Source organism: Mesoplodon mirus (assembly GCF_964341445.2).
Source record: "Mesoplodon mirus genome assembly, chromosome: 9".
Classification (NCBI taxonomy): domain Eukaryota; kingdom Metazoa; phylum Chordata; class Mammalia; order Artiodactyla; family Ziphiidae; genus Mesoplodon; species Mesoplodon mirus.
Genome location: NC_138985.1, coordinates 14,814,370 through 14,833,334, shown reverse-complemented (window position 1 = coordinate 14,833,334; position 18,965 = coordinate 14,814,370). Strand labels below are relative to the sequence as shown.

At 34.9% G+C, this 18,965-nt stretch overlaps 1 pseudogene across 1 annotated transcript in view; it reads left to right on the top strand.

The window, feature by feature from the left end:
- The window catches only part of LOC309810401 (platelet glycoprotein 4-like), a 130,814-nt pseudogene that overhangs the window by 5,092 nt on the left and 106,757 nt on the right, over positions 1-18,965 (top strand). The window contains exons 2-4 of the transcript in view: positions 16,303-16,450; positions 16,884-17,067; positions 18,316-18,410. The product of the transcript in view is annotated as a platelet glycoprotein 4-like (transcript). The remainder of the gene's footprint in view (positions 1-16,302; positions 16,451-16,883; positions 17,068-18,315; positions 18,411-18,965) is intronic.

Genomic DNA, 18,965 nt, shown 5'->3' with positions numbered 1-18,965 from the left:
TAGCTCTGGTTCCAGTTGAAGATGGCAACATAGGAAGGTCCTGAACTCACCTTCTCCCACACACACTTCAAATCTACAGCAGCATAAGGAAAAATTTTCTCTGAATAAACTAAAAACTAGTTGAGCAATTCCATGAGACCCACAAGGGCACAGAAAAACTGAGAAATGACTCTGTTAAAGGGCTCACATGCTCAGGCTCACCTCCCCCAGGGCCAGGTACAGAAGCAGCAGAACAAGAGGCACCCAGACTGTATATGAAAGAGGCTTATTTGCTAACTTTAAAATGTCAGACTGAGGTGCAGGCATCTCATTTAATACACATATAGGCGCCTGCTGGGATACTTTTGTGGGACAGAGGCTGGTGACACCATCTTCACACTCTTCCGCCACCCTGTTCCAGCAGGTGGGTGCCACCTCCCCCTCCCTCCATGAGCACCATGCTTATTATGCACCCCCTCTGCCCCACTCCAGCCAGAAGATGCCGATTTCACACTCTCCCTCTGCAGTGCTAAGGAAAACCAGTATCTCTCATAATGGAATTTTACATTAATTTAATAATTCAGTTTTTATACCTGATGCCCTGGGTTTAGAGGATGATTCCCAGAGGATATCCCTCACCTGGCTCTAGAGACCAGAGGGCCTTGTGTTCCTGTGTTTCACGGGACTCTAACAATCAGACTGACAGTTCTTGGCAGACTACCATGCCGAGGACACTGAACAAACAAGAGACTGAAACACTCCCATTCTTTCCGTGATAGAGACGTATTTGCTTGCCCTGGATCTTTGACCTGAGGGGCAGACTTCAGGATTGGCATATATCTAGTGTCCTATGGAGATACTCTCAGGGAACACAGGCTGGTGAACACCAGCTCAGTTTTCTCCCTTTGCCTCACTATAGCTCACTGGTAACTTCCATAAAAGAACTATTTTACTTGTCTGGAGCCCTGATTTTTGCAACTTCCATTCAGGGCACATCTCCAGAACACTTGGTTTTGGAGGCCAAAATGGCATAAAACTATGATCCCACCAGACAGTATAATTTAAGAGCTGCAGCATAATTTAAGAGCTACCAATCAGCCTCAATCTAAGTCCTTGGTAAGCTCCTCCTATTTGGGATGCTGACAGGTCTTGCACACGTGAAACTACTTTGAGCTATTAAAAATAAAATAGGCTGCTTGAACAATCATAAAGGTGTGAGAGAAAACCAAGAACTAAGGCATGGATGAATGATATGGTTCATTTCCTACACAAGACCACTCCTTTAAGACTGAGAAGGAGGGCTATTACATCTCATGCACAGAAACCAACACAGAGCAAAAAGCAAAATAAAGGGATATGTTCCCCCCAAAAGAACAAGATAGAACCTCAGAAAAAAATCTTAATGAAATAGAGGTAAGTAATTTACCTGATAAAGAGTTCAAAGTAATGGTCATAAAGATGCTCCTTTAACTTAGGAGAACACAATGAGAACTTCAAGACAGAGATAGAACATGTAAGAAAGTACAAAATAAAAGTCACAGAGCTGAAGAATACAATAATTAAACTAAAAATACACTAAGGAAAATTTAACATCAAAATAGATGAAGCAGAAGAAAGGATCTGTGAACTCAAAGACAGGGAAGTGGAACTCACCCATCAGAATACCAAAAAGAAAAAAGAATGAAAAAAAAAAAACTGAAGACAGTTAAAGGAACTTATAGGACAACATCAAGTAGACTAACATTTGCATTACAGTAGTCCCAAAAGGAGAAGAGAGAAAGAATGGAGCACATACCTTATTTGAAGAAATAATGACTGAAAACTTGCCTAAGTTTGGGAAGGACACAGACATCCAAATCCAGGTACACAGAGATATCCAAATAAGATGAATCCAAAGAGATGCTGATCAAGACACATTTTAATTAAAATATTAAAATTAAAAGGAGAGAATCTTAAAAGCAGAAAGAGAGAAACACCTTGTCCCATACAACAGAACCCCCATAAGACCATCAGCAGAATTTTCAGCAGAAACTTTGCAGGCCTGAAGGGATAACCATGATATATTCAAAGTGCTGAAAGAAAAAAAAAATCCAACCAAGAATATTCTATCTGAAAAAGTTATCATTCAGAGGTGAAAGAGATAAAAAGTTCACAGACAAGAAAAACCTAAAGGAGTAATTTGCAGATGATATAATACTCTACTTAGAAAACCCTAAAGCTGCCTCCAGAAAACTACTAGAGCACTTCAATGAATTCAGTAAAGCTGCAGGATACAAAATTAATATACAGAAGTCTGCTGCATTTCTATACACTAACAATGAAATAGCAGAAAGAGAAATTAAGAAAACAATCCCATTTACTATCACATCATAAAGAATAAAATACCTAGGAATAAACCTAGCTAAGGAGGCCAAAGACCTATGCTTGGAAAATATAAGATACCAATGAAAGAAACTGAATACCACACAAACAGATGGAAAGATATACCATGTTCCTAGATTGGAAGAACCAACACTCTTAAAATGACCATAGTACCCAAAACAATCTAAGATTCAATGCAATCTCTATCAAATTACCTATAGCATTTTTCACACAATTGGAACAAAAGATTTTGAAATTTGTATGGAAACACAAAAGACCCCGAATAGCTAAAATAATCTTGAGAAAGAAGAATTGAGCTGAAGAAACCATGCTCCCTGACTTCACACTATACTACAGAGCTACAGTCATCAAAACAGTATTGTACTGGCACCAAAACAGACACACAGATCAGTGAAGCAGGATAGAGAGCACAGATATAAATCCACACAGTTATTGTCAATTACTTTACAAAAAAAGGAGGCAAGAATATACAATGGAGAAAAGACCGTTTTTTCAACATGTAGTGCTTAGAAAACTGGACAGTTACATATAAAAGAATGAAATTAGATCATTCTCTAATACCATATACAAAAATAAATTCAAAATGGATTAAAGACCTAAGTGTTATGTCAGAATCTATAAAGCTCCTCAAGGAAAACATAGGCAGATCAAACTTTGACATAAATCACAGCAATTGTTTTTGGATCCATCTCCTAGAGTAATGGAAACAAAAACAAAAGTAAAAAAACTGGGACCCAATTAAACTTAAAAGCATTTGCATAGCAAAGGAAGCCATAAACAAAAGGAAAAGACAAACCACGGACTAGGAGAAAATATTTGCAAACAATGTGACTGACAAGGGCTTAAATTCCAAAATATAAACAGCTTATACAGCTCAATATCAAAAAAAAAAAAACCAATCAAAAAAATGCACAGAAGACCTATACAGACATTTCACCAAAGATGATATTCAAATGGCCAACAAACAGATGAAAAGATGTTCAACATCGTTAGTTATTAGATAAATGCAAATCAAAATTACAATGATGTACCACCTCACACCAGTCAGAATGGACATCATTAAAAAGTCTACAAATAACAAATGCTGGAAAGAGTGTGGAGAAAAGGGAACCCTCCTACACTGTTGGTCAGCATGTAAGTTGGTGCAGCTACTGTGGAAAACAGTATGGAGGTTCCTCAGAAAACTAAAAATAGAATTACCATATGATCCAGCAATCCCACTCCTGGACATATATCTGGAAAAGACAAAAACTCTAATCAGAAACAATATGTGGAGCCCAATGTTCATGGCAGCACTATTTATAATAGCTAAGGCATAGAAGCCACCTAAATGTCCATTGACAGATGAATGGATAAAGAAGATACACACACACACACAAAATGAAATATTATTCAGCCATAAAAAAGAATGAAATAATGCCATCTGCAGCAACTTGGATGGACCTAGAGATTATCATACTAAGGGAAGTAAATTAGACAGAGAAAGACAAATATCATAAGATATCACATGTGAAATCAAAGAAATTGATACAAATAAACTTATTTACAAAACAGAAATAGACTCACAGACATAGAAAACAAACTTATAATTACCAAAGTGGAAAGGGGTGAGGAGGAATAAACTGGGAATTTGGGATTAACAGATACACAATACTATATATAAAATAGATTAAAAAACAAGGATCTATTGTATAGCACAAGCAACTATATTCAATATCTTGTAATAACCTAAAATGAAAAAGAATCTGAAAAGAATTTGTATATATATATATATATATATATACGTATGTGTGTATGTTTATGTATAACTGAATTACTTTGATGTAATGTGAAACATTGGTAAATCAACTATACTTCAATAAAAGAATAAAAAATAAAAACAAATAAAAATAAAACCAGAAAAAAATAAAGAAAATAGACTGAAAAAAAAAGTGCTAAAAGAATAAATTATCACTTAACCAGTCTTACAAGAAATGTTAAAGAAATTTTTTAAATGAAAAAAGGGTGCTAACTAGTAACAAAAAAACTTATGAAAATATGAACCCCACTGGTAAAGGTAAATATTTACTAAAGATAGTATAAAGGTTGAAAGTCAAAAGTAGTAAAAATAACTGTAGCTACAATAATTACTTAAGGGATATACAAGATAAAGATGTAAATCTGACATCAAAAACATAAAGCCTGTGGGGAGAGTAAAAATGTAGAGTTTTAAAATGTGTTCAAACTTAAGCAGTTATCAACTTAAAATAGACTGTTATAGATATGTTGTTATATGTGAAACTTTATAGGTATGTTATAATGCTGTTGTATGTAAGACTCATGGGAACCACAAAACAAAAACCTGTAATAAGTTAGGCCAGTATACTGCCTAACTTAGGTATATACTTAACAGGTATATATAGAACATTCCATCCCAAAGCAACAGAATTCACATTCTTCTCAAGTGCACATGATCTCGAGAATAGATCATATGATAAACCACAAAAGAAAGTTTAATAATTTTATGAAGATTAAAATCATATCAAGCATCTTTTACAACAATGGTATGAAATTAGAAATCAATTTCAAGAAGAAAACTGGAAAATTCACAAATATGTGCCAATTCCCCAACAGGCTACTGTGCTACTGAACAAGCAATGGGTCAGAAAGTAAAACAAAAGAGAAATCAAAAGACATCTTGAGAAAAATGAGAATGGAAATACAAAATACCAAAACTTATTGGATGCAGAAAAAGCAGTTTTAAGAGGGAGTATATAATGATAAATGCCTACTTCAAGAAGTAAGAAAAATCTCAAACGAGCTACCTTCACACTTCAAGGAACTAGAAAAAGGAAAAAAAAATGAGGTTCAACGTTAGCAGAAGGAAGGAAATATAAACAGAGCAGAACTAAATGGAGACCCAAAGACAGTAGAAAAGATCAGTAAAACTAAGAGCTATGAAATAAGTAATCTAAAACCTCTCACTAAACAGTTGAGGATCTGACAACTTCATCAGTGATTTCTACCAAGCATTCAAACAAGAATTGATACCAATCCTTCTCAAACTCCTTTAAAAAACAGAAGAGGAGGAAACACTCCAAACTCATATTACAAGGCCAGCAAAACCATCATACCAACGCTAGACAAGGAAGCCACAAGAAAATTACAGGCCAATATCTCTGGTGAATATGGATGCAAAAATCCTCAACAAGATATTAACAAATCAAATTCAACAACACACTGAAAGAATTATGCACCATGATCAAGTGGAATATATTCCAAGGACATAAGGATGGTTCAACATGTGCAAATCAATCCACATAATACACCCCATTAACAAAATGAAAGATAAAAAAATCATGATTATCTCAATAGATACAGAAAAAGCATTTGACAAAATTCAACATTTATTTATGATAAAAACCCTTAACAAAGTTAGAGTAAATACACCTCCAACATAATAAAGGCCATTTATGACAAACACACGGCTAACATCATACCACATGGTGAAAAGCTGAAAGACTTTCCTCTAAGATCAGTAACACAAAAAGAGTGCCCACTCACACAAATGTTATTCAACATAGTATTGGAAGTCCTATCCATAGCAATCAGAAAGAAAAAGAAATGAAAAATACCTAAGTTGGAAAGGAAGAAGGAAAACTGTCACTGTTTGCAGATGACTTGATATTACATAATATCAAGTCCTAAAGACCCTACAAAAATCTGTTAGAACTAGTAAACAAATTCAGTAAAGTTGCATGATACAAAATCAATATCAAAACTGTTCATTTCTATACACTAATAACAAAAGTCTCAGAGAGAGAAATTAAGAAAACAATCCCATTTGCAATTGCTTCATATTGCTTCAATTCCTACATAGGGATAATTTAACCAAGGAGGTGAGAGACCTGTACATTGAAAAATATGACACACTGATGAAATAAATTGAAGAAGTCACAAAGAAAGATCTTCCAGGCTCATTAATTGGAATAATTAATATTGTTAAACTGCTCATTCTACTCAGCAAATTATACATTCAATGCAATCCCTAACAAAATTCCAATGGCATTTTTCACAGAAATAGAGCAAATCATCCTAAAATGTCTACTGAACCATAAAAGACCTCGAATAGCCAAAGCAATTTTGAGAAAGAAGAACAAGGCTGGAGGCACCATACACCCTGATTTCAAACTATACCACAAAGTTATAGTAAGCAAAACAGTACATCATTAGCATAAAACAGACACATTATTAATGGAACAGAGTAGAGAGTACAGCAATAAAACTATGCATATATGATCAATTAATTTACAACAAAGTAGCTCAGAATATACAACTGGAAAAGAATAGTCTCTTCAACAAATGTTGCTGCAAAAACTGGACAACCACATGCAAATGAATGAAACTAGAACACTGTCTTACACCATACACAAAAATTTATGCAACATGCATTAAAGACTTGAATATTAGGCCTTAAACCATAAAATTCTTGGAAGAAAACATATGCAGTAAACTCTTTGACATCAATCTTGGTGATAATTTTTTGAATTTTACAACAAAAGCGAAAACAAAAGAATAGAACTACATCAAACTCAAAAGTTCCTGCAGAGCAAAGGAAACCAATAAAATAAAAGGGCAAATTATGAAATAAGAGAAAATATTTGCAAATCATATGTGTGACAAGGGGTTAATATGCAAAATACATAAAGAATAAAGAACTCATAACACTGAATAGCAAAAAACAAAAAACAAAAACAAAAACCAATCTTGTTAAAAAAGTGGCAGAAGGTCTGAAAAGACATTTTTCAGAAGAGATACAAATGGCCTAACAGGTACATGCAAAGATGCTTAACATCACTGATCATCAGAGAAATGCAAATCAAAACCACAAAGACATCTCGCCACACACCTATTAGAATGGCTGTCATCAAAAAGACAAGAAATAACAACTTTTGGCAAGGATATGAAGAAAAGGAAATCATTGTGCCCTGTTGGAAATGTAAATTGAAGCACCCACTATGGAAAAACAGTTGGAGGTTTTTCCAAAAATTAAAAATAAAAATGCCATAAGATCCAGCAATTCAACTTCTGGATATTTATCTGAAGAAAACAAAAACACTAATTTTGAAAGATATATAAATTTCCCATATTGTTGCAGTATTACTGACAATAGCCAAGATCAGGAAACAGCCTAAGTGTTCATTAGTGAATGAATACAAAAAGAAATTATGATAGAAATATACATATAGATAGATATATGTATCTATCTATCATCTATCTATCTATATACAGAATGGACTATTATTCAGCCATAAAAAGTGAAATCTTTCCATTTGTGATACCATGGATGGACCTTAAGTGCATTATGCTAAGTGAAATAAGTCAAACAGATGAAGACAAACAGAGGATGATCTCATTTACATGCAGAATCTAAAAGAAAAAAAAAAGCTCATTAATCTAGAAAACAGACTGGTGGTTTCCAGAGGCAAGGGGTGGGGGTAGACGAAATCAGTAAAGTGTGTCAGAAGGTACAAACTTCCACTAATAAAGTAAATAAATCCTGGGGATGTATTGTACACGATGATTCTAGTAAATAATACTGTATTGCACATTAGAAAGCTGCTAAGATAGTAAATCTTAAAAGTGTTTATCACAAGAATAAAGAATTATAACTATTTACGGTGATAGCTGTTAACTAGACTTATTGTGGTGATCATTTCACAGTGTATAATAACATCAAATCTTGATGTTGTACACCTGAAACTAAGGTAATGTTATAATGTCATCCCTAGGTATCTGCAGGGGATTGGTCCAGGACCTCCATGGATACCAATTCCCCACGGATGCTCAAGTCCATTATATAAACTGGCATAGGGCCATTGGTCTTCCATGTCTACCATTCGTATCTTCAGATTCAACCAACCACAGACTGAACTCCGAGTTTGGTTGAATCTGTGGATGGGGAACCCATGGATATGGAGAGACAACTGTGTGTCAATTATACCATTTACAAAAAAAGTGTATTTAGCGCTGCTAATCAGAGAACAAATAACAAGGACAGATGAAACTAAGTGTAGAAGCTAATGTGACTAATTAAAGTAGAGCATTTGTCAAAAATAGGAAGGGATGGAAATATCAAGTATACATGAGGCAGTATGTGCAAGGTGTTATATTTATAGGAGGTATAGAGGTACCACATTTGTGCCATCAGTATCACACAGAAAAAACAAAAACAAAATCCATGCTCTCTATCAAGTCACTGGTTGTCTACAGCTCTGGTGATACTTGCCCCTGTGTCTCTCCAATACAACGAGAGTAGATTTTGACACCAAGCACCTTCTGTACTTTTGGCTCCCTTGTTCCTGAATCATGTACTTCAGGATTAAGGTATAATAGGGCTTTCACCCTGCTTGCACCCTGTCCTAAATTTGTAAACCTACCTCACATTTCTCACTTAACTTATCACTGTGTATTTTAAATTTCAGTTTAAAATTATGGTATTTAATCATCTAAAGCTCTGAGATTTTTTTTGTTCGAAGACCACTGGGATAGTGATTGGAAGTGTACTTGGAGGACACTGTTGCATCAAGGTGATTTCCAACGCAGCTCTGTATTTCCTATTTCAGGATCAGAAACAAGTTTCTACTTATTTATCAATGGAATAACTTATCATGCAAAATATGAAGAAAATATTCAACAGACTTGTTAAGTAAACAAAAAGTTACAAACAGTATATTCAGTATAAGGCCCAGATGGCAAATAATTTCTTTCAACAACCATTTGATAGTAATTGCCTGAAATCATTTGGATGAGAATGATTTAAACTTGTTGAGAAAGACAGAGTCTCCAAGATCTATGCAGATCAAAGGCTGTGAACAGTTAGCAAGGTCTATCATGAGAAATGTTAAGTGAGAAATTTCATGGATCCCTTGGGGAAGGAAAAACCGCTAAATGTAACTATGAAATGGGCAAGATGATGTGTGGCTTTAACCATTAACATCATTAAATGGAATAAAAATTTGTGGTCAACTAGTTTAATTCACTGTCACATTGTAGAAATATTTACAAACAAAAATTATTGAAGCTCAGCGTATACTGATAGTAGGGTTCATTTCTAAACATTAAATCTCCATGTTTGACTCACTTTTATATACACGTTGAATAAAATCGATGAAAATTTGCATAAGGTACTAAAACAGGAATCAGCAAACTTTTTCTGTAAAGGGCCAGATAGGAAATATTGCAGGCTTCGCAGGTCATATGGTCTCAGTGGCAGTTGCCCTATTCATCTCTGTCACTGCAGCACAAAGCAGTCATAGACAAAACCAAACAAATGGGTGTGACTGTGCTCCAAGAAACATCTATTTATAAAACAGAGGGTGGACTAGAATTGACCCACCTGCCACAGTTTGTTGATCCCTATACCAGAAGGTGCTTAAAATTTGTAGATCTTCATATCGTGAATAATCATTTTGCGTGGCTTGATTAGCCTGAAAGTTTTCTATAACACTACAGTTGTCCTAACCTATCATAGCTATGTAAAGTATATGTCATGAAGAATTGGGGCTACATGAAATAGATACTTTTCAACTGACTGAATTGCTTTGCCACACCAACAAAGGGACACTTGACTTTCAGGATTAGGGACCAGTGTTACCATCTGAACGGGGCTGCTCTGCGTGATACGATCTGAATGATTAAATAAGGAGTGTTAACCATATCTTGAATTGGTGGGGCCCTCCTAGTTCAAAACTCATTTGCTCTTTTCTCAGATATTCTTTTTTTTTTTTTGGTACGCGGGCCTCTTACTGTTGTGGCCTCTCCCGTTGCGGAGCACAGGCTCCGGACACGCAGGCTCAGCGGCCATGGCTCACGAACCCAGCTGCTCCGCGGCATGTGGGATCCTCCCGGACCGGGGCACGAACCTGTGTCCCCCGCATCGGCAAGCAGACTCTCAACCACTGCGCCACCAGGGAAGTCCTCAGATATTCTTTATACTTGTTTGACAATAAAATTTTGATCTGCTTTTCTCTTTATGGGTAGACATTTGCAAATTCAGGTTTTTAATATTTCAAAAAATCGTTCTTCAATTAAGTCTTTTATTATTTTTTTTCTTGTTTCTATTGTGAATAAATTTAAAACTCCAAATCTCCTTTCTCTAAATGTGATGGATAGAAATTTGGTTCTGGTGTCTGGGGTTTGAATTCCAAGCCCACTGCTTACTGTTTGACCTTAGGAATATTAATTAACCCCTCTATGTCTTAGTGCCCTTATCTGTAAAATGAAGATACTGGTACCTAAATCATGGAGTGGCTTTGAGGACTAAACAAGTTAATTCATGTCAAGTGCTTTCCACAGTAAATGAAAGAGTAAGCACTCAAATGCTAATTAAGACCTTGTAACTGTGGTAGATCATAGCATCTGTGAGTTGATTGTCTAATAACTCATATTTCTCCTCTGTCAAAATTAGTAGCCCTGGAAAAATTACTCAAATTAATCAACTTATGGAAAAAGCTGAAAGTTTATTATTACTACATTATACTATTATATCCTGGATTTGAATTTACCCTAGTTACAAACTAGTAAGTTACCTTAAAATGTACATGGATATTGGCAGAAGAGACATGACACTCCTGGGAGAGAGACAAAAATTCTCTTATAGCTCAGTAAAAAGCTTGAGTATCAGCCTATTTGCTTTCGCTTCCCTTGGACCTCAAGTCTCATATGGGAGGTGTAACAAGGTCAAATGGTTATTGTGCACATAGTGGGATTGTACTGCAGCTCAGGAAGACTGAGTCTCAGGGATCAACCACTTTCACAGCAAGCAGTAAGCAAGTCCTCTTATGGTTTGGGGGCAGGAGTGAGGCATTATATTATCCCTCCAGGTTCACCACTGAAAACATAAGCCCAAGAAAAGGCCCACATAATGAGCAGTTAGGGCCTGTCTTTCTTGGCACACTCAGCAAGGCATGTAGGAAAACAATAAGCCCAACAACTACTATTTCTTTCATTTGTACACCAGGCCCAGCAGTGTGTGATACGTTAATTTTTCTTTACGCTTTTTAGCTGTATGATAAACAGCTTGGTAAACTTGGGTTTAATGACTTTAAACTGATTTCTTCTTGGAATGTTTTTCAAGCTCCTAATGTGCTATAAATCTCCAAAAAGAAAAATTTACTGTTCAGTGTTTCCCAAACTTTTATGACCATGGGTTTCTTTTACTTAAGAAGAATTACTTACAAATACCAAGTGCATTTTTCAAAAGTACTGTTGCTGTTGCTATTCTGCTTGCTTCTCACTATTTCCTGATCTTTTAAGAAAAATCACTGTAATACATTTAATCTGTTCATGAATATACAGTGCCAAGGTCTAGTAGTTTTCTGGTGACATCCTTAGGATTTTCTATGAATAATATCCTGTCATCTGCATCAATTAATTAGGTAAAGTTACAGTTACAAAATTAATATACAGAAATTTGTTGCATTTCTATACACTAACAACAAAATAACATATAGAAAAATAGAGAAAATAATCTTGTTTACCATACATCAGAAAGAATAAACACCTATGAATAAACCTAGTTAAGAAGGCAAAAGACCTGTACTTGGAAAACTATAAGACTCTGATGAAAGAAATTGAAGATGAAACAAACAGTTGGAAAGACATACCTTGTTCTTGGATTGGAAGAATTAATATTGTTAAAAAGACCAAACTACCCAAGGCAGTCTAGAGATTCAGTGTAATCCCTATCAAATTATCAATGGCATTTTTCACAGAAAGTAAAAAAAATTTTTTTTTTAATTTCTGTGGAAACACAAAAGACCCCAAATAGCCAAAGCAACCTTGAGAAAGAAGAATAGAGCTGGAAGAATCAGGCACCCTGACTTCAGACTATACTACAAAGCTACAGTCATCAAAAGAGTACAGTATTGGCACAAAAACAGACACTTAGATCAATGGAAGAGGACAGAAAGCTCAGAAATAAACCCACCCACCTATGCTCAATTCATCTACAAAAAAGGAGGCAAGAGGTCTTCCCTGGTGGTGCAGTGGTTGAGAGTCCGCCTGCCTATGCAGGGCACATGGGTTTGTGCCCTGGTCAGGGAGGATCCCACATGCCGCGGAGTGGCTGGGCCCGTGAGCCATGGCCACTGAGCCTGCGTGTCCAGAGCCTGTGCTCCGTGGCAGGAGGGGTTGCGACAGTGGGAGGCCCACGTACTTCAAAAAAAAAAAAAGTAGGCAAGAATATACAATGAAGAAAAGGCACTCTCCATAACAAGTGGTACTGGGAAAACTGGACAGGTACATGTAAAAGAATGAAATTAGAACACTCCCTAACACCATACACAAAAATAAACTCAAAATGGATTAAAGACCTAAATGTAGGACTGGATACTATAAAACTCCTAGAAGAAAACATAGGCAGAACACTCTTTTACATAAATCACAGCAGTACCTTTTTGGATCCACCTCCTAGAGTAATGGAAATAAAAACAACAATAAACAGATGGGACTTAATTAAAGTTAAAAGCATTTGCACAGCAAAGGAAACCATAAAGAAAACAAAAATACAGCCTACCGAAAGGGAGAAAATATTTGCAAACAATGCAACCGACAAGGGATTAATTTCCAAATATACAAACAGCTCACACAGTTCAATATCCAAAAAAAAAAAAAAAACCACACACAAAACAAACAAGAAAAACAACAACCACCCAATCAAAAAATGTGCAGAAGATCTAAACAGACATTTTTCCAAGGAGGACATACAGATGGCCAACAGGCACGTGAAAAGATAATCAATATCGCTAATTACTAGAGAAAAGCAAATCAAAACTGCAGCGAGGGATCACCTCACACAGTTCAGAATGACCACCATGAAAAAGTCTACAACTAATAAATGCTTGAGAGGGTGTGGAGAAAAGAGAACCCTCCTACACTGTTGGTGGGAATGTAAATTGGTGCAGCAATTATGGAAAACAGAATGGAAGTTTCTTAAAAAAAAGAAAAATAGAGTTTCATTGGTTTTCATTTCATCAAACAGGTTTTCATTGTTACAGAAAAAAATCTTACCTTCAAAACTATTTTTATTTTTTCAGGGTCTTAAAGTTCTATGTCATTATCAAAACCCTATATGAATACCTTATTCAAAAAATCTTGTAGCTACGATGTGTACCTATGAAAATCTAGAATTCACATATGACCTAATAAGAATCTTAGCATAACTGTTTAAAAATCACAACTCTGTGAACTGACCACATGTAAGAAAAGAGAATAGTTTCTAGAATTTGAGAACTCATCACAGTTTTTGTTTAATTTTTTGTTTGTTTGGAGGGGTTATGCTTTTACTTTTAAGGATATTAATTGGAGTATGGGAAAACATAAACATAATATTGACTCCTGTCCTAGTCTTGCTTGATAGGTTATAAAATTTTTATTCTTAGAGGCTTTAACCTATCTCTATCTGGGATGAAAGCAGGGTGGGTTAGATATAATTGATTTACTTGGAAAAGCAATGAAGTGAGGGCTAGAGAAGTTGGATTTGAATCTAAAGTACATAAACAATAAACTCCTATTTACATGACAATGTTAAAGGAAATTATGATCAACTATGAGTCATCTTGTCTCATGATGTCAACAAAACAGAGTTCTTAGTGTCTGCTTGGATGCCTTAAATAATGGGAAAACGACCGTTTACGTTTCAGAAAAAGTTAATAATTTGAGAGTCTTCCACGTGTTGAGGTGATCCTCCCTCTCCATCAGTTACACCGTGAACTCAGTTGAAGTTCGAAGTGGAGGAGGATGTCTCTCCTCAAACAGAACCGCAGGCTTATTTGGCTTTTGGCTGCTAAAGTGAACTTGATGAAACTTTGACAAGATGTGACATGGGTCAAAGCATAAAATTGCCCGGATTGAGATCTTAATGATATATATTCCAACCTATACCATTTCTGTGAAGACCTGGTACCTCCTTCAGAATATTCTCAGATCCAACATAAAAAATAATAATAATAATAATTTAAGTTACTTTGCTTTGACAGGAGTACACAGAAAGCAATATTGGGCTAAATCTGAGGCAACTTCCTCCCTTTGACCTTATTAACCAACACTTTCTAAAAGCTGTATATATTCTCATTTTTAAACCAAAAATTGAGTGATTATGTTCTCTTTTTAAAAGTACATTCTAAGCACAGGCCTCAGTTTGAAGGATTTTTCCCTTAGTGAGTGCCATCTACTGGTATAGCATTGTAAGTACAACCAAGTAAACTAGAATTTGGGTCACAATTATTTTTGCTATTATTTCAACTATATATACATCAATCTTCCTGAAAATTAAAGTATTTTAATTTTAAATGTTAATAATATGTAATCTAAGTTTAAAATACAATTATCTAAGAGAAAAGGGTAACTGACTACTAATAGACTGTCCTGGCTGCTGTTTCAGATTTTTATATTCTTTGTATGTCTACAGTACTCCAAGAACAGTAAATAATAAAGCTTTGATGAAATTATATTAGAAATAAGATATTTCTATCTTTTTGTGAATTCCCTTTTTAAAGAATATGAACAATTAATTTATTTATTTATTCAAAAATATTTACCAAGTACTTACCATATACCAGACACTGCTTGGGGATACAAAACACACATAATACCTATCTTATAGGAATTTACTTTTTTATTATACCTGATTGAAATCAGGTCAGGTTTTCTTTGGTTTGTTTTGATTTTTACACTTCAGTTTCATGTTTTTTCAGTCTTTACCTTAGTTAGATAACAACAGCTATCTACTGTAGCCTCACAAAGCAGACGTTCAAATATATGATAGAGCAATGAATAATATATACCCTATTTCATCTCAGTAAATATCTTGTACTTGCAAAAGATTTTTTTCCATAATAATCGCCCTTCACCTCATTCCTAAAAAGTAGTTGGTACTTTCCAGGAGCTTAGAACTAATGAGTATATAGTGTATGGGGCAGGGATGGAGGGGAACTGATCTCCAAAGTGGAAATTGTATTCCATTAGCTATCTTTAATTCTCATTAAAATACTGGAAATTATGGAAAAGCCAGTACAGGAAAGTCTGTGCACTTTGAACAGTCTTTCTAAGATAAGAAAACGTGCTCTTACTGTTCCCCTGTTTAAACCTCTCTGCTGTCTCCTCCTGACTATCAGGATAAAAGCTAAACATTTAAGTATGGGATGCAACCCTTTTATGTTCCAGATGTTGCCTGTTACAGTCGCTTTATTTCCACCACTCTCCTTACTCCTTAAACCAACTATATTGAAACATCTGCATTTCTAAAATTACACCTGGTTCCTACTTCTTACCTAATACATGCTATTTTCTACGCTATTTTACCTAACTAAACTCCTCTTTGTCATTCAGACCACTTCTGTGGAATTGTATCTTTTTAAAAAAATTTTCATTGGAGTATGGTTGCTTTACAATGCTGTGTTAGCCTCCACTGCACAACAAAATGAATCAGCCATACACATACAGATACCCTCCCTTTTGGACTTCCCTCCCATTTAGGTTACCACAGTGCATTAGGTAGAGTTCCTTGTGCTGTACAGTAAGTTCCTATCAGTTGTCTATTTTATACATAGTATCAATAATGTATACGTGTCAATCCCAGTCTCCTATCTTGTCCATTATCCCCACCACAACCATCCCAAGCCTGGCTTTGTTCCTGTTCTGTGTTTTCCCACAGAATCTCTGTAACCCACTATAATAACACGTATTCCTTCTCCTCTGCTATGCACGTCAAAGATTCCTCTTCTCAACTTTGCTAGAGGCTCAGCATTGGCCTACTGATCATTTTAACCTACTTGTTTAGCCTAGTTTCTGACATAGTCTATGCACTCAAAAATTATTTGTTGCATGAATGAACGGCATTTGAGACTTAATGTTCACTTGCAACAATTATTTTGAATTTTATTTACTTTTGTTTTTCAGAGTTCGTTATCTAGCCAAGGAAAATATAACCCAGAACTCTGAGACCCACACGGTCTCTTTCCTGCAGCCCAATGGTGCCATCTTTGAACCCTCACTATCAGTTGGAACTGAGAATGACACTTTCACTGTTCTCAATCTGGCTGTAGCGGTGAGTAGACAAACAGCAAAATTACTGGTTTTGAAATACTCTAGAATCCTCTGTAATTAATCTCATGATTAGAACTACTATTAGATATCATTTATTTTGTCATTTTTATGAAAATGTGTTCTTATGACATTATTTTGAATTATGGCCCTTTAGGAAGATGACAAAATCATGTAATAATCAACTGAATTAGAAGACCACTTAAAGTGTATCATTTTAAAAAGTAGGATTTAACTTTGAAAGTCTCCAGAGAAATGTAATCATTCAGAGATGAAGAAACAAAAACAATACACTTTTAGTCCTGGCAAGATTTGGCAGTCATTTTAAAGATATAGTTGACAACTCTTTTATTAAGCTTAATTCTAGTATTTTCCATTTATTTGTTAAAAGTCTGATGCTGCAACTGGTGTCTTAAACCGTGATTTCTTTTTTGGAGACTGCACCCCATCTCTATCCAAATGTATTTATTCAAGGAGTACTCAGTTTACTTATCAAAAGATCAAGCTCTTCTATATTTCAAAAGAGAACTTTGAGAGAACTATTGTGGGGCTATAAGGATCCATTCTTGAGCTCGATTCCACACCCTATTACTACTACAGTTGGTGTGTTTTATCCTGTGAGTACCAAATATGAATGTCGATATTGTTAGACTTTAACTGGATAAATATGGTGGCATTGGCAATTCATAATTTTATCATTTAGTGTGTATTTCTGATCTGGGAATACATATTCTAATTACTTAAAAGTCTCTATCTCACATGAACTCAGCTATACTAGTTGGGAAAATTTACGTATCTGAATTAAACAATTAAAATTAAGAAGCTGACATTTAATCATTTCCATTCTTTGACAAATACATAAATTGTCTAAAATTGGATTGTAAGCTGGTATGACTTTGAATACAGTTTTTGCTTTGATTTCCTATCTATAAGTAATCAAGCTTAATGCCATATTTTTGTGGTAAATGTATTTATCATATCATTCCTCCTTCTCTAGACCTCTTACAAATTTGTTTTAATGTAAACTTAAAAGTTACCCAAAATTTACACAAGAATGATAACTCAGCAATGTCATATGTTCATAAAATTAGTTGATATGAACTCCTAGTAATCTACAAATGTCATGAAATGGCAGTTAGGAGATTTTGAAAGATGTGAACTTGGTGATGTATTTAGTTATAGCTTAACATTTTGAGTCACGAATAGAACAAGATGACTATTGAACTGAAAAATTGAGTATGATTTCACTTGTCACTATATGAGATATTTGTTATATTTTCTAATTCATTGTTGTTATTCTATTTTAGATGGTTTTTAGGATTGCAAGCTTATATATCATTTAAATATAAGTATAGAAAGCCTTGAGGAATAATGAATTCAGTTACTATTATTTAACTCAAATACTCTTCTTTCCTTGGCTAATTCTATTTTTAATTCCAAGTACCTAATCTTTAGTAACAACTTATTAGAGATCATAACATTGAGAAAGCTTCTAGAAATCTGTCATTGTTCTCATAGGTTTTGTTCACTATCCTTCACCTCAATATAATAGGAGTAGTGATCACAATGCCCTTTCTGGCTTAATTACGACAAAGAGTGATAGAGTTGGATCACATCAGATTCTGATATTTGTTTTCTACCTTTGTCTCAGCATCTACAGCTATTTCTAGGCACCTTTTACATTCTGTCTTTTTAAAATGTGAAAGACCAATAACTTAAAAACTTTATTGCATATATATTTCAAATCACATAAAATAATTATAAACAACCAGTGTTTGAGAAATGCAAAAGTGAGTTAATTACATATTTTATAACTTGGAAAATATGGCTTTTTCTAGAAATAATTTTTTCTTGTATGCATCTTTTCAGACCACAATACTTCAGATGGAGTTTATAAAGTTTTCAATGGAAAAGACTACATAAGCAATATTGCCATAATTGACACATTTAAAGGCATAAAGTAAGTATTCACACGAAGTGTGTGTGTGTCACTAGGATACTCTAAGGCAGGCAAAAAACTTATTTAACAACTGGTAAGGCACAGGCACCAACCTATAGAACAGACCTGCCTGTATCTCAGTCCTAGAAACTCCTGTTCTGCCAGGCGTTAACCCTTTAGTTGTGATGACTGGTCCTACTAGTGCATAGGTGCTGAGTATCAGCCCCACTTGAGGGTTGACCTTTATGCACAGGGTCTCTTACATAAAGAAATCTAAAGGGACTACTTCCATCTCTGCTGAATAACCAGCGTTATTGTGCACTCATACAATTACATAACTGCAAATGAAAAGGAAGAAAGTCAATATGTCAACTTATCATCCAACAGGTAGGAAAATATATCTTACTGTTGTTTTATTTCTTTTCTGAGCATGAAATATAAAAATTGTTCATTCCAGGGACATGACTAAATATGTCTATAAAGATGGAAGCTAAATGAATCCATGCCAATGCTTTCATGACTTTCCCCTTCAAAATTTTCTTGAAATAATTTTATATATTGATAACTCAGCTTTTTAAAA